The sequence below is a fragment of the Vicugna pacos genome, chromosome 16 (genome assembly GCF_048564905.1).
Source record: "Vicugna pacos chromosome 16, VicPac4, whole genome shotgun sequence".
In the NCBI taxonomy this organism is placed as follows: domain Eukaryota; kingdom Metazoa; phylum Chordata; class Mammalia; order Artiodactyla; family Camelidae; genus Vicugna; species Vicugna pacos.
In genome coordinates this window covers 58,956,589-58,968,280 of record NC_133002.1, presented here as the reverse complement: position 1 = coordinate 58,968,280, position 11,692 = coordinate 58,956,589, and positions in this window count along the sequence as shown.

Here is an 11,692-nt window from a genome sequence, read left to right as displayed (position 1 = left end):
GTTCTCTTTGGACTGAGCCCTTAGGGCAACGTGGAGGCGCAGGGCCACTCTCACTCAATGGGATGCAGGCGTCTTGGATAGATGCCCCAGGCGGCCATCCCTGAGGCCCATCCTGTGTGGCTTCCCAGCAGACATGAGCCCCGCCGCTCACAGAGGAACCAGCTCAACAACGCCCCATTCCCTGGCTTTTCCTCTGTCCCCGTCTCAGCATCTCACACTGCACTCCTCACTCTTGCTCCCTGGGAACATTCCCCAAGTAAGCATCCTGCACCCAGGTCCCCTCTCAGGCTCTGCTTTCTGGGGAACACAAACTAAGACGCACACGCATGTATGAAAAGGACCCAGAAAGGCCTGGATACACCCCCTTTTCTGACAGCTATTGCTTGTGAGAAGAAGGGAGAAGAATGGAATTAGGAAGGGGGACAAAGAAGACTTCAACTTTTAAACTACTACCAAGTTTGTTTCTATAAAATACATACATAGCTGAAGCAAAAATGCCAAAAAAATGTTTAAAAGCTAGGTATTACCACCTCATACCCCTTAGGATGAATATTATCCAAACCACCCCGTCTCCCCACAACAACCACCAAAAAAACCACACACAGAAAAGAACAACTGTTGGAGAGAACTGGAGAAAATGGAATTCTTTCACATTGCCGGTGCAAACAGTACGGCATTTTCAAAAAAACTAAACTGAGAATTACCATATGATCTAATAATTCCACCTCTGGGTCTACACCCAAAATAATTAAAAGGAGGGATTCGAACAAATATTAGTACAAGGATGTTCACAGCAGGATTACTCTCAACAGCCACCAGGTGGGAGCAGTCCTAACACCATCTGCGAATGAATGGATAAACAATGCGTGGCGTGTCCATACGGTGGGTGTTACTCAGCCTTAAAAAGGGAGGAAGTTCTGACGTGCTTATGGGTTTTTAATATTTTCTTTCTTTACTGTTTTATGTGAACAAGTTATAGGATTTGGCAATAGATTTCTAGGAACTGATTTAAAGGCTTTTATATGGGAAATTTCAAACATACACAAATGTAGAGGAACTCATGTCATAAAACCCTCCACACTCATCAGTCAGCCTCTATGATTTCCCGTGCTTTGCCAATCTTATTTCATTTTCTCCCCTCACCCCTAGCCCTTCTTTTTCAGCCAAACCCAGACACTATGTCACCAATAAATAATGCATAAGAGCATTTGAAAGAAAGCCATAATCATGTGCCATTTTCCCCCTTAATAAAATTAATAATTCCTCAATATCATCTGATCTCTGATTGTCTAAAGCAGCTGGTTTGTTCAAATCAGAATCCAGAGTAAGTCAGATAGAGAAAGACAAATATCATAAGATGTTGCTTATATATGGAATCTTAAAAAAAAATACATATTTTATTTACAAATCAAAAATAGACTCTTGGACACAGAAAACAAACTGTGGTTACCAGAGGGGAAAGTGGGGGGAGGGGATAAATGAGGCATTTGGGATTAATAGACACACATTACTGTATATAAAATAGATAAACATCAAGGACCCACTGTATAGCACGAGGAACTATATTCAATTTCTTGTAATGAACTATAATGAAAAAGTATCTGAAAATATATATACGTATATGTAAATCTGAACCCATTTGCCATACACCTGAAACTAACATTGTAAATCGACTACACTTCAATAAAAAATAATAATTAAAAAAACCAAAACAGAACAAAACAAGAATCCAAACAGCCACACATCATAATGCATGATTGTGGGCTTTTTTTTTTTTCGATTTCTAAATTATTTTTTTTAATTGAAGTATTGATTGTGGTTTTAAGTCTCTTTTAGTACATAACAGTCTTCCTTCCATTTCTTTTTTTTTAATGAAATTGATTTGATAGAGAAACCAGGTCATTCATGTCTTATAAAATAGTCCACCCTCTGGATTTGGCTGATGGGGTCCTCATGGTCTGGTTTTTCCTATTCCTTCATACCCTGTATTTCCTGTGAACTGGCGATTAGCTCCAAAGGCTCAACCGTCTTCAAGTGCATTGGCTTTGGCCAGAACGCTTCTCAGGCGGTGCCCGTCACCGAGAGGCGCGTTCGTGGTTCCACGCTTAGTGGTGCGGGGACTGGCCAGTGCAGTCAGGTGGTGGCAGCCTGGTCCCTCCAGGACCCGCTCTCCCACCCCGGGTTTGTGGCTGAGCACTGCCTCAGGGGACGCTGAAGCAGTGGTTTTCTAATTCTACTCATCCTCCTGCCCTTATTACTGGAATTCTTTAAGGAAGTTTCCCCGACTGGTTCTGTGATTTCCCTAAAATACCACCTGTATAACGAAGAGAAAGCTTTACATTGGCTCCTGTGAGCTTTTTTTCGCCCTTTGGTAATTTTTTTAAAAAGTTTGAAACAACGTTTGACTTACTGAACAGTTGCAAGAATAGCACAAAGGACTGTCACAGACCCCTCATCCAGACACCCCAGTTGTTTGCGTCTTGCCACTTTTGCTGAGTCACTTTCTCTTTCATATATACAACTTTTTAACTATTTGAGAGTGAACTGCACACCTAGTGCTCCTTTACCTGTAAATACGATATTGTTTATTTTCTAAGAACAAGAACATACTCTTAAATAATCACCAACTGTGATGGATATCAGAAAATGAACAGTGACACGGTTCTACTACTTAATCCATGACCTGATTCATGCTTTGCCAGTTGTCCCAACAAGTCTTTAACTTAAGGGGAAAAAAAATTCTATTCCAGGATCCAATCCAGGATTAAGCATTGCATTTAATTCTCTCGTCTCGTTAGTCCCCGCTAACCCGGAACGGCTCCCAAGCCTCTTCGTCTTTCATAACCTTGACATTTTTGAAGAGTTCAGGCCAGTTATTTAGTAGATTCTGTGAACGTGTGCCATGAGTAGTCTTTGATAGCTTCCTTGCTTTCTGGCATAGCAAGGTGTCCCAAATTCATCTGTACCTTTATTATTCCCTATCCTAACTGGCCATTTCTCCAAAGATCCCTTGTTTTCCCCACTGGGAAACAGGACTTGGAGGTGATAAGTGAATTCCGCTGCTGCTGCTGCTGCTGTTGACGGGCTGAGGTGTGAGTGGGGACTGTGGGTGGATGTGCAGCGCCTGCTGGAGGGACGGCCCCCAGCCGCGCTGCAGACCCCTCATCTGGCAGAAGAGCAGTTTCAGGCTGGCCTTTGCGGACCCGCGTTCCCACCTGGGAAAATCAGGCCGATGTACGCCCTTTGTCCTCTGGAGAGGCTCTGGGCTCGGTTCACCCAGTGTAGTCCCTGAGTTGTTTTCCGACTCAGTTTTCATCTTCTGGCTTGGGAGGTTGATTTACTGCTTCTGATCTAACATTACTGATTTATAGTAGTAGTCCCTGGGATGCAGACACAGAACTGGGGCGTCAGGAGGCTGTCAAGGAAGTGTCAGGACACCTGTACAAACATAAGGTGACTGAGCAAAACAGAACTCCACCACAAATACACAAAGTGGCCCAGAGGACTCGCTTTGTCCCAGGCCGCCCAGTGCGTCTGCGCATCTCTGGAGGCAGCTGTTCTTGGCAGAGTCCTTCCCGCTGTGGTTAGAAGGGCTCCTGACTCATGAAGAGAGGCTGCTCCCACTGTCAGAGATCCTCTCTCTTGTTCCTGTGACTTATCTAAAAGAACAAGCTTCTTTTTTTTTTTCATTGAAGTATAGTTGATTTACAGTGTTGTTAGTTTCTGGTGTACAGCATAGTGATTCAGTCATACATACATATTCTTCTTCATTATAGGTTATTACAAGGTACTGAATATAGTTCCCTGTGCTATATAGTAGGACCTTGTAGTTTTAATTTTTTTATTTGGGTTTTTTTGGGGGGGGTAATTAGGTTTGTTTATTTAATAGAGGTACTGGGGATTGAACCTAGGACCTCATGCATGCTAAGCACATGCTCTACCACTGAGCTATCACCCACCCCCAGGACCCTATAGTTTTAAAAGAACAAACTTCTTAAGTGATATGCAGTCCTAGGCCCTGGGTTCCTACCATTCCAGTGTCCCAGGGGCCACAACTCCCAGGGAAACAGGAAGTCTGAAGTAAATGGACAAGAAGAGGTTGCCTACCCTTGTGATGCTAAGGAACCTGCCCATTTGGCCTCTAAGTTTTCCAAATGGAAGGGTAGCAGAAGATGGTCCAGGACTGTCTCTGGACAGAATTGCAAAGATCAGAGAGGAGGGAGTTTGCGGACATCAAAGGATGGGGGACACTGTAGTCCGACCAGGATCTAAGTAAATGCAGTCGTTTCAGTGAGCCTCAACTCAAGTCTCTATTTTCTTAGCGCTGCTTCCCACCAGCCTATGCCAATCGCCTTTTCTGCCCCTTAGCAATATCTTGGGCAGGTGCAGCACCTTTAGACTGTCTGAACTCCAGCCAGCTCTGTTTCAAATTCCACTTGCACATCTGACTCAGAGCTTCCTCAGCTCCTCTCCCCGGCACAAGCTGGGGCACTGACCCTGGTTGCTGGGAGAATGGGAAGACTGGGGTTGGGTGTGATCTGGTTCTGCAATACCTCCCAATCTCTCTCTTTTCAAGGCCCAGCTTCCTAGCCTCCTGGGTGTGGAGAGCAGGACATGGAAACAGAAATGTTTGGGGTGGAGGAGAGGGGAAGAGATCCCTTAATTTAATCAAGACAGGGAGGGCCCCGGGTCTGGTTCCATCTGCTACTACTGGTCTCTGATGAAAGGGTGGTCTCTGCATAGGTGCAGAGATTACATAAGACACGTAATAAATGTTATGGATCAAAGCTTGGTAGGGCACATGTGAGTGCAGAGGACAAGGAGGTCAATTTTAGTTGCGGTGTAGAGGGGTTTAACCTACTTTAGTGTCACAAACTACCCAAGAAACTACCCTGAAGCTTTAGGGGCCCTACATGACACAAGAGCTTCATCCAGTATATGGCGGGTGACACAGGGTAAGATGCCGACTCTCAGACACAGTGCAGCTCCATGGACGACTTATTCACGAAGATGAGTCCTTCTTAGTTTCTCTTGCCTTTGTAGGCTGACGGAAGTTCTGGGGGATGAACAGGTTTGATATGGAACATTCCTCTTCTGAACACTGAACCACTGCACCTCAGATGCTTGCAGGGCTAGTGGGGACCTTAGAAGGCATCTGGTCAACCAGTTCACGTTACAGATAATGACACTAAGGCTTGGCTAAGCCCTGTGGCCGTACAGCGCAGCGGTGCAGTTGCCCAGACTCCCTGGGTTCGAACCCTGGCTGGGCTACTTCCTAGCTCAGTGATCTTGGGTAAGTTACTGTGTTCCTCACTTGCTTCCTCTGTAAAATGGGGGTTTTAACTACCAACATCAATGGGTTGAGTGAAAGGAAAATCAAAGTGGAGCTGGTATTGCCAATGCCAAGGGAGCTCTCATTAAAATGGAGGCCACTGAGGAAGTGAGATTTAAGCACATTCAGCCCAGATGGAATCTGAGATTTGACCACTTCTTATCTTAACATAGGCATCCAGGCATCTGCCCAACATTCCAGAAACTCAAGATACTTATTGGACCTTTACCCCAAAGTAACTCATGACAGCTTATCCCTTACGGACAAATGTTTCTTTTAACAACTTTGTGGCTTTTGTCTTTTTAAGCCCCGTGGCTCTTTCTTGTCCCCAAAATACTCTTTCAGTTTTACCCAAATCTATGTCTCCTGAATTGTGATTCTGAAGAGCCCTAATAAAGCTCTTGGTTCTTTGCAGCCTCGATACTGATTGTTATTCAAAACTTTTTAGGGGAATAAGACAATACATGTAAGGGAGTTGGCATGCAGTCTCTGTTTAGACTGGCTCCACCAGGGCACAGGTTTCCTTTGAGATCACGGGTAGCTGCTATCCAAAGTTCTCAGTGTTCCCAGAAAGGGAGGGTACAGTTCAGTGGTAGAGCGTGTGCTCAGCATGCATGGCGTCCTGGGTTCAATCCCCAGTACCTCCATTAAATAAGTAAAACCTAATTACCTGCCCCCTCTAAACAAACAAAAAGGTTTTTTAAAGTACTCAGTGTTCCCAGAAGTCCCCTTCCACAGCAGTCTTAAAGTTTGCGGAAGAATTTAAACGGAAAATTTAAACTTACTACAGCAACAAGGGCAACTATTACCAATCACGGAACAGGAACTAGTCCTGCACAGACAGCTGGACACGTTTTCCAAAGCACAGTTCAGAAGTGGTGGGCTTGTATTGTTGTGGTAACATTGAAATCAGGCATTTAAAATACTATGAAAACACTTGGCGTTGATGAAATAATGAAAGGTGACCCTGTCCTTTCTCGGCATCCACGCTCTACACGTGAAGAGGGAGTGCTCTGCATTGAGGGTGTGTAATCACAGAAGGTCGCAGTGTCTCACTGCTGTCTCACGACACATGCAGGGAGATCGTTTAGGGTAAATGGATTGTCCAACTGTCTTATAAACTGGAGGATGCTTCTGATAATTCCATCTGAGAACATTTAGGAAATTAAAATTTACTGAATCTTCCTATTTGTCTTTCAGTAAAAAATTTAAAGGATTTTGGATCATACATGGCAGTCTGCTCGTGGCCTCTGATGTTATTCAGGTTGTTTTTAAGTTTCCAACTTCACATGTTCATATAAATTTTAATTTAGTAGCAAAGAGCCAAAATATGTATTTTTAATCTAGCCCTTATGTGTCAAATTGCTATCGCACACCAGAGTTTTAACTATGATCGTACAGGATCCAATACTTGTAATGGTGAGAATTGAAAATAAAGTAGAAGCATCCTTTAAGTTACGAATTCCTTTATCAGCTCCTTTTTAAAAAAAAAATCATTCTTTAAAAAAATTTTTTGGGGGGGTAGTAATTAGGTTTACCCAATTTATTTTTGGAGAAGATAGTGGGGATTGAGCTCAGGACCTTGTCTATTCTAAGGGTGCACTCTACCACTGAGCTGTACCCTCCCCCATCAGTTCCTTTTAATGCACCCTTTAAAACAGGAATCCTCAAGAAACCAGTGTCTTTTTGAGATTAATAGTTCTAAATTCAGCATTCAAGGAGAGAGCCTTGTTGTAAAGAAGATCTGGGTTCATACCAGAGTTCCAGGAGATGCTAACTGGACCTGCCGACTGCTGTACTTACTATAAGACCCAACACTTTCAGAATTGCAGAGATTAGTCACTAGAGTCAGTGGGAAGCCAGGAAGGGAAGGTGGGGGGCCCAGACGACCAGACTCAAGTGAGGAGCAAAGACACCAAAGACAAAGCGAAGGGAAACAGACAGCTGTAAAAGAGCGTCAGAGAAAAGGCCACACTGGGTAGAAAAAACGCAGAGGGCACGTTGCGGAGAACCGAAGGGAAGACAAGACACTTGACGCTGTCCAAAGGAGCAGCAGGCAACCGGAGGAAGGAAAGCACAGGCCCTGCCAGCGTACAGATCTCAAAACTCCCCTTCAAAGAATCTAAAGAACGGTATGTGTAAGGGAAGGTTTTATTTGCCCTCACAGAGGACATCTGTAGCCGCGCACAGCTTGAAAGATGGAATGGAGGCTCGTCGCGGTTTAGAGCCAGGGCTTGACCTGCTATGTTCTGGACGGTGAGCTGTCTGGAGGCACACCTGGCATCTGCCTTGTTCTCTCCAGACCAGGAAATGTAAAAGGCTTTTTATAAACACCTGCTGATTATTCATGAATAAAGTTTCTCTAAGATCAGTTTTCACTTAAGTGTGTTTCAAAATCTTCCCTGTCATGGGCCCTGAAATTCAGGTGAAAAAAAAATTTATAAGAAAATGAATGAGATAATCAGTATCTGAAGGCTGTCACTGGTAATTAAGTCTAAGAAATTAACTAGATAGTGTTCATACATCTGATGAATAGCAGGATTCTGAATTGTAAAAAGCGGGAGGAAATCCGTGTTGAGGTTGAAGAGTATACTGCTGATGTTTGGGGAATTTTTTATTTTTATACATAAAATTTGATGCTCAAATACCCCTGGTCCTTAACATTAAGCCTTAGTAGACCAGAAATTTATGAATATCTATTCCCTGAATTTTTCCTTTCATTTACATTTTCCTCCATTTTCTTTCTAGCACAAAAATCTGCCTGCTGTGTTACAAAAATATGTTTATTATGTCCTGTACCATCCTTTGTTTAATCGTTTTGTTCTTTGGTTTTGAAATTTTTATTGTAGTAGGTTCTGAAATTAAAAACATTTTCTTAAAGAAGAAGACATTTTGTTATTAAAGAAATGTGATCTGTAAGTTCTTTGAGCAGAATGTTTTGAAGCATTTAGCATAAATGATTATTGGTACATAATTAATATCTTACAAAAATACATTTTGTTATACCATTAAAAAAAAAAGACGACATATGTAAATGCTTAGAATAGCCCTCTTACAGTGCCTTCTTCCTGTTGAAACCACTGATGCCCAGTTAGAGCCCTGAACTGCAGAAAAACAGCTGTCCCACCCTGAGAAGGGGGAGGACTGCCCAAGAATCAAAGGATTTTCAGTTCCAAAGACACCTCAAGGTCATTTATACGATTTGGCAAACAGATGCCCTTAGTGGTGGCAGCTGTGCAGTTAGGTGCTAAAGTTCTCCACTGTACAGCACCCAAGTACGATGTGGAATTAAATGTGCATTTCTGAGAGTCAAGGCCAGGCTGAAACACAAAAGCGAAACACAACAAACCTTCCTTTAGATGCCGAGAAAAGATCCCATTAACTTCTTGTTTCTGAACAGCCTGCTGGGCAGAGACCAGGTCAGTGACAACAGTGACACCTCCAAATGGCCAAAAACAAGTGAGAGCAAAGGACAGACCCAAGGGGTGCTTGAATTCGGGGGAGCAGGTGGGTCTCAACTGGTAAGAATTAGCTCCTGGCCTGGAAGGCAGAGCAGAAACTTTCAGAGTGCTGTCAGTTTTATGCCACCAGCGTGAAAGAAACTGCATAATTAGTTTGCGTCTTTTCTGAGAGCTGTTTAAACGGACTATTCTACTGGCAAGCGGTTGCATAAAGGATGCTGCAGGCACAAAGGACCCAGGTGGAAAACCGGAAAAAAAAATACACCCTCTGATCTGGGTGGTGTCCTCTCTCCCTCTTGGCTTGCTTTGTCAGGAGCTGGGCCCCGTGGCTGTGGCTGCCGACAGCATGAGTTGCTGTCTGCCTGGGCTTGGCTGGGCTGCACCACAGTCCTCATTAGCATTTCTTTAATCAGCCCACCCTCTGTGATTTTTTGAACGTCAGAAAAAAAAAACAGCTCCTTGGAATTTATTTCCCAAAGCTTTACTTCGCTTCCACCCTTTTGCAGAGAAGTTGGAGATGTTTGAGAGAGGCTGTCCTGGAGAAAAGATCAGAAAAGTGGGAGAAGGGTGGATGTGGTCCATCATGACCACGTGACACTCATCCTACCACAGTCAGGGCCTCCAGCCAAACAAGGAAAAGAAACACATGCTGACCACCACACGTGCTGTGTTTAGCAGACACGCCTGCTATTTGGCACAAATGAAGAAAGGAAATCAGCACTGTTCTCCAACTGCTGGAGCTTTCTCAATCCCATTGTCCCCTCCTGGCCAAGCCTGAGAGCTGAGTCTCCAACCAACACCCACCCTGCACCCTTTAGAACCCTCTCCTGCTCAAACCCTCCTATGGCTCCTCATCACACATGGAATAAACCTGCCTGCTCTGGTTTTCTAGGGTAAGGGCAAAAACAGGGAAGGAATAAGAGGCTTAATTCCTCTGTTGAAAGTAAGGGAAGAGATTTCCCTCCTCCTCCCTTTGCTTAGTGCATCTGCTTTAGAAACTGTGGAAGTTCTTTCCCTGTCCCTTTGAAATGTATGTGAATCATTTTTAAGTGAAAGGCCCGGGAATGTCTTTCTCAAGGACTTGGGAGCACCTCTTTGAAACGTCATCAAGGACGAGAGCGCCCCAGCTCCCAGTTTCTGTAGGAGCTCAGGAGCCTACCCTTATTCTCCTTTGGAAAAAGCCAACTAGCTAACACAGACGGCCACCCCAACCTCCAAGGGACGTCAGGATGGACTCGGTGGCCAGTGGTGCTGTCAAGTCCTCTTACTTGAGGATCAGCCACTGTTAATCTCGTGAACATGTTTGCGATGGGTTGTATCCACTTGGCTGTGTCAAAGGGCAAGACGTCTTTCTCTCTTTGCAACCTCTTGATGGACTGCCTCTGATGCATGTCAAATTCTGGTTTAATGTTCATTCAACAGTGAAACTGTTTTCTTTCTGTTCTGCCTTTGTGGAGAGATTTTATGGGTGAGGAGGAGATTTTATGTTTAATTCTATTTCTCCAGTGCCTGCTCCCCTTCCGTCTCCCTTCCTTTTGTCCACTCAGCTCCAGCCACATTGGCCTTGGCAGGCATCTTAAAAAGCACCGAGCCTGCCCCCAACTCAGGACTCTGCATTTCTAGTTCCTTGTGCTCAGCCCAGTTTCTGCCCATAGATTTCTCAGGTCTTGCTTCCTTCCTTTACCTGGTCACTCCTCAGAGAGCCCACCTCTGACCACGGCTCTCACCCTCCTTCACTGGTCCTCACAGCACCGATCAGTATCTGTTCACTGAGTCTCACCTGTCTCTGCTGGAGGAGGTTAACCTCCATGAGGTTAGGATGTGAAGGAAAAGCCGGGCTGGTCCAACAAGATAACTCACAAGTCTAGGAATGTGAAACAAAGGCTGGGCTGAGCTCACAAGAAAAGCCAGATAACCCACAAATCTAAGTATCAGAATACTGATCTGAGTTCTGCTGGACTAACTCGTAAATCTAAGTTAATTAGTGTTGGTTTGCTGATTCCCTGTTCATGTTTTTTTTGCTAGCCAGCTGGATTTTCAGAGATATATCTGGCTTTGGAATGTTGGTTTGCTGCCTCCCTGCCTCCACTTTTGTGATAATGATGCTGCTAAAGCTGTTCCATGCCTATTGGCCGAATACCCCAAGCTTGTACTTCACTATAAAACCTCATGCGCACGTCTTGGAGGTGCTCAGAGCTTCGGAGCAGAAGCCCCTCTGAGCCCACCGGTGTAATACATCTGAGTACTTCAACCCTCCGAGTGGTACTTGTTTCTTGGCTGGCCTGTTGTTTTCGTAACAAGGACTTGATCTGTGTTGCTCATCTCTGCACCTGCAGCATGGAAGGTGTTTGTTCGATTTTGGGAAATATAGTTAAAAATAAGTCTCCTGCCAACCCTGAGAACCTCTCCACAAAAGCACCTTCAACACAACAATTATGAACAGTGTTGTGCAATTTGGCCATTCATTCTCAACCCTTCCCCTCTGGGTACTGGGGGGAATCTGGGCTGGATGTGGTCAGGCAAGAGTTGTCCTGCCTGAATCTCATCCTCAGCCTTCCTGGTGCTGCCTTTTGTGTGTCTGGGGCCCACATCATTCTGTGGGTCTCACTGGCCATGGTGGGGACGAGGCATGGGGAACCTCTTGGTGCTCGTGCTGGTCAGGTGCCCCTCCTGTGTCCCTCCAGTGGACCCACATGTCTTCGGTCACACGGTCACACACGAGTGTACAGCTCCCACCCCAGAAGTCCAGCATGTGATAGTCTCTCTAAATTAAACGAATTCACCCGCAAGAACTTTGATGTCATGACATGTTTCTTTCAGGGGCACTTGTTGCCATGACCCTGGGCTGAGGTGTACACCTACCTTCCCATCAGACTAATTCCTCCAAAAGGAGCGGAAG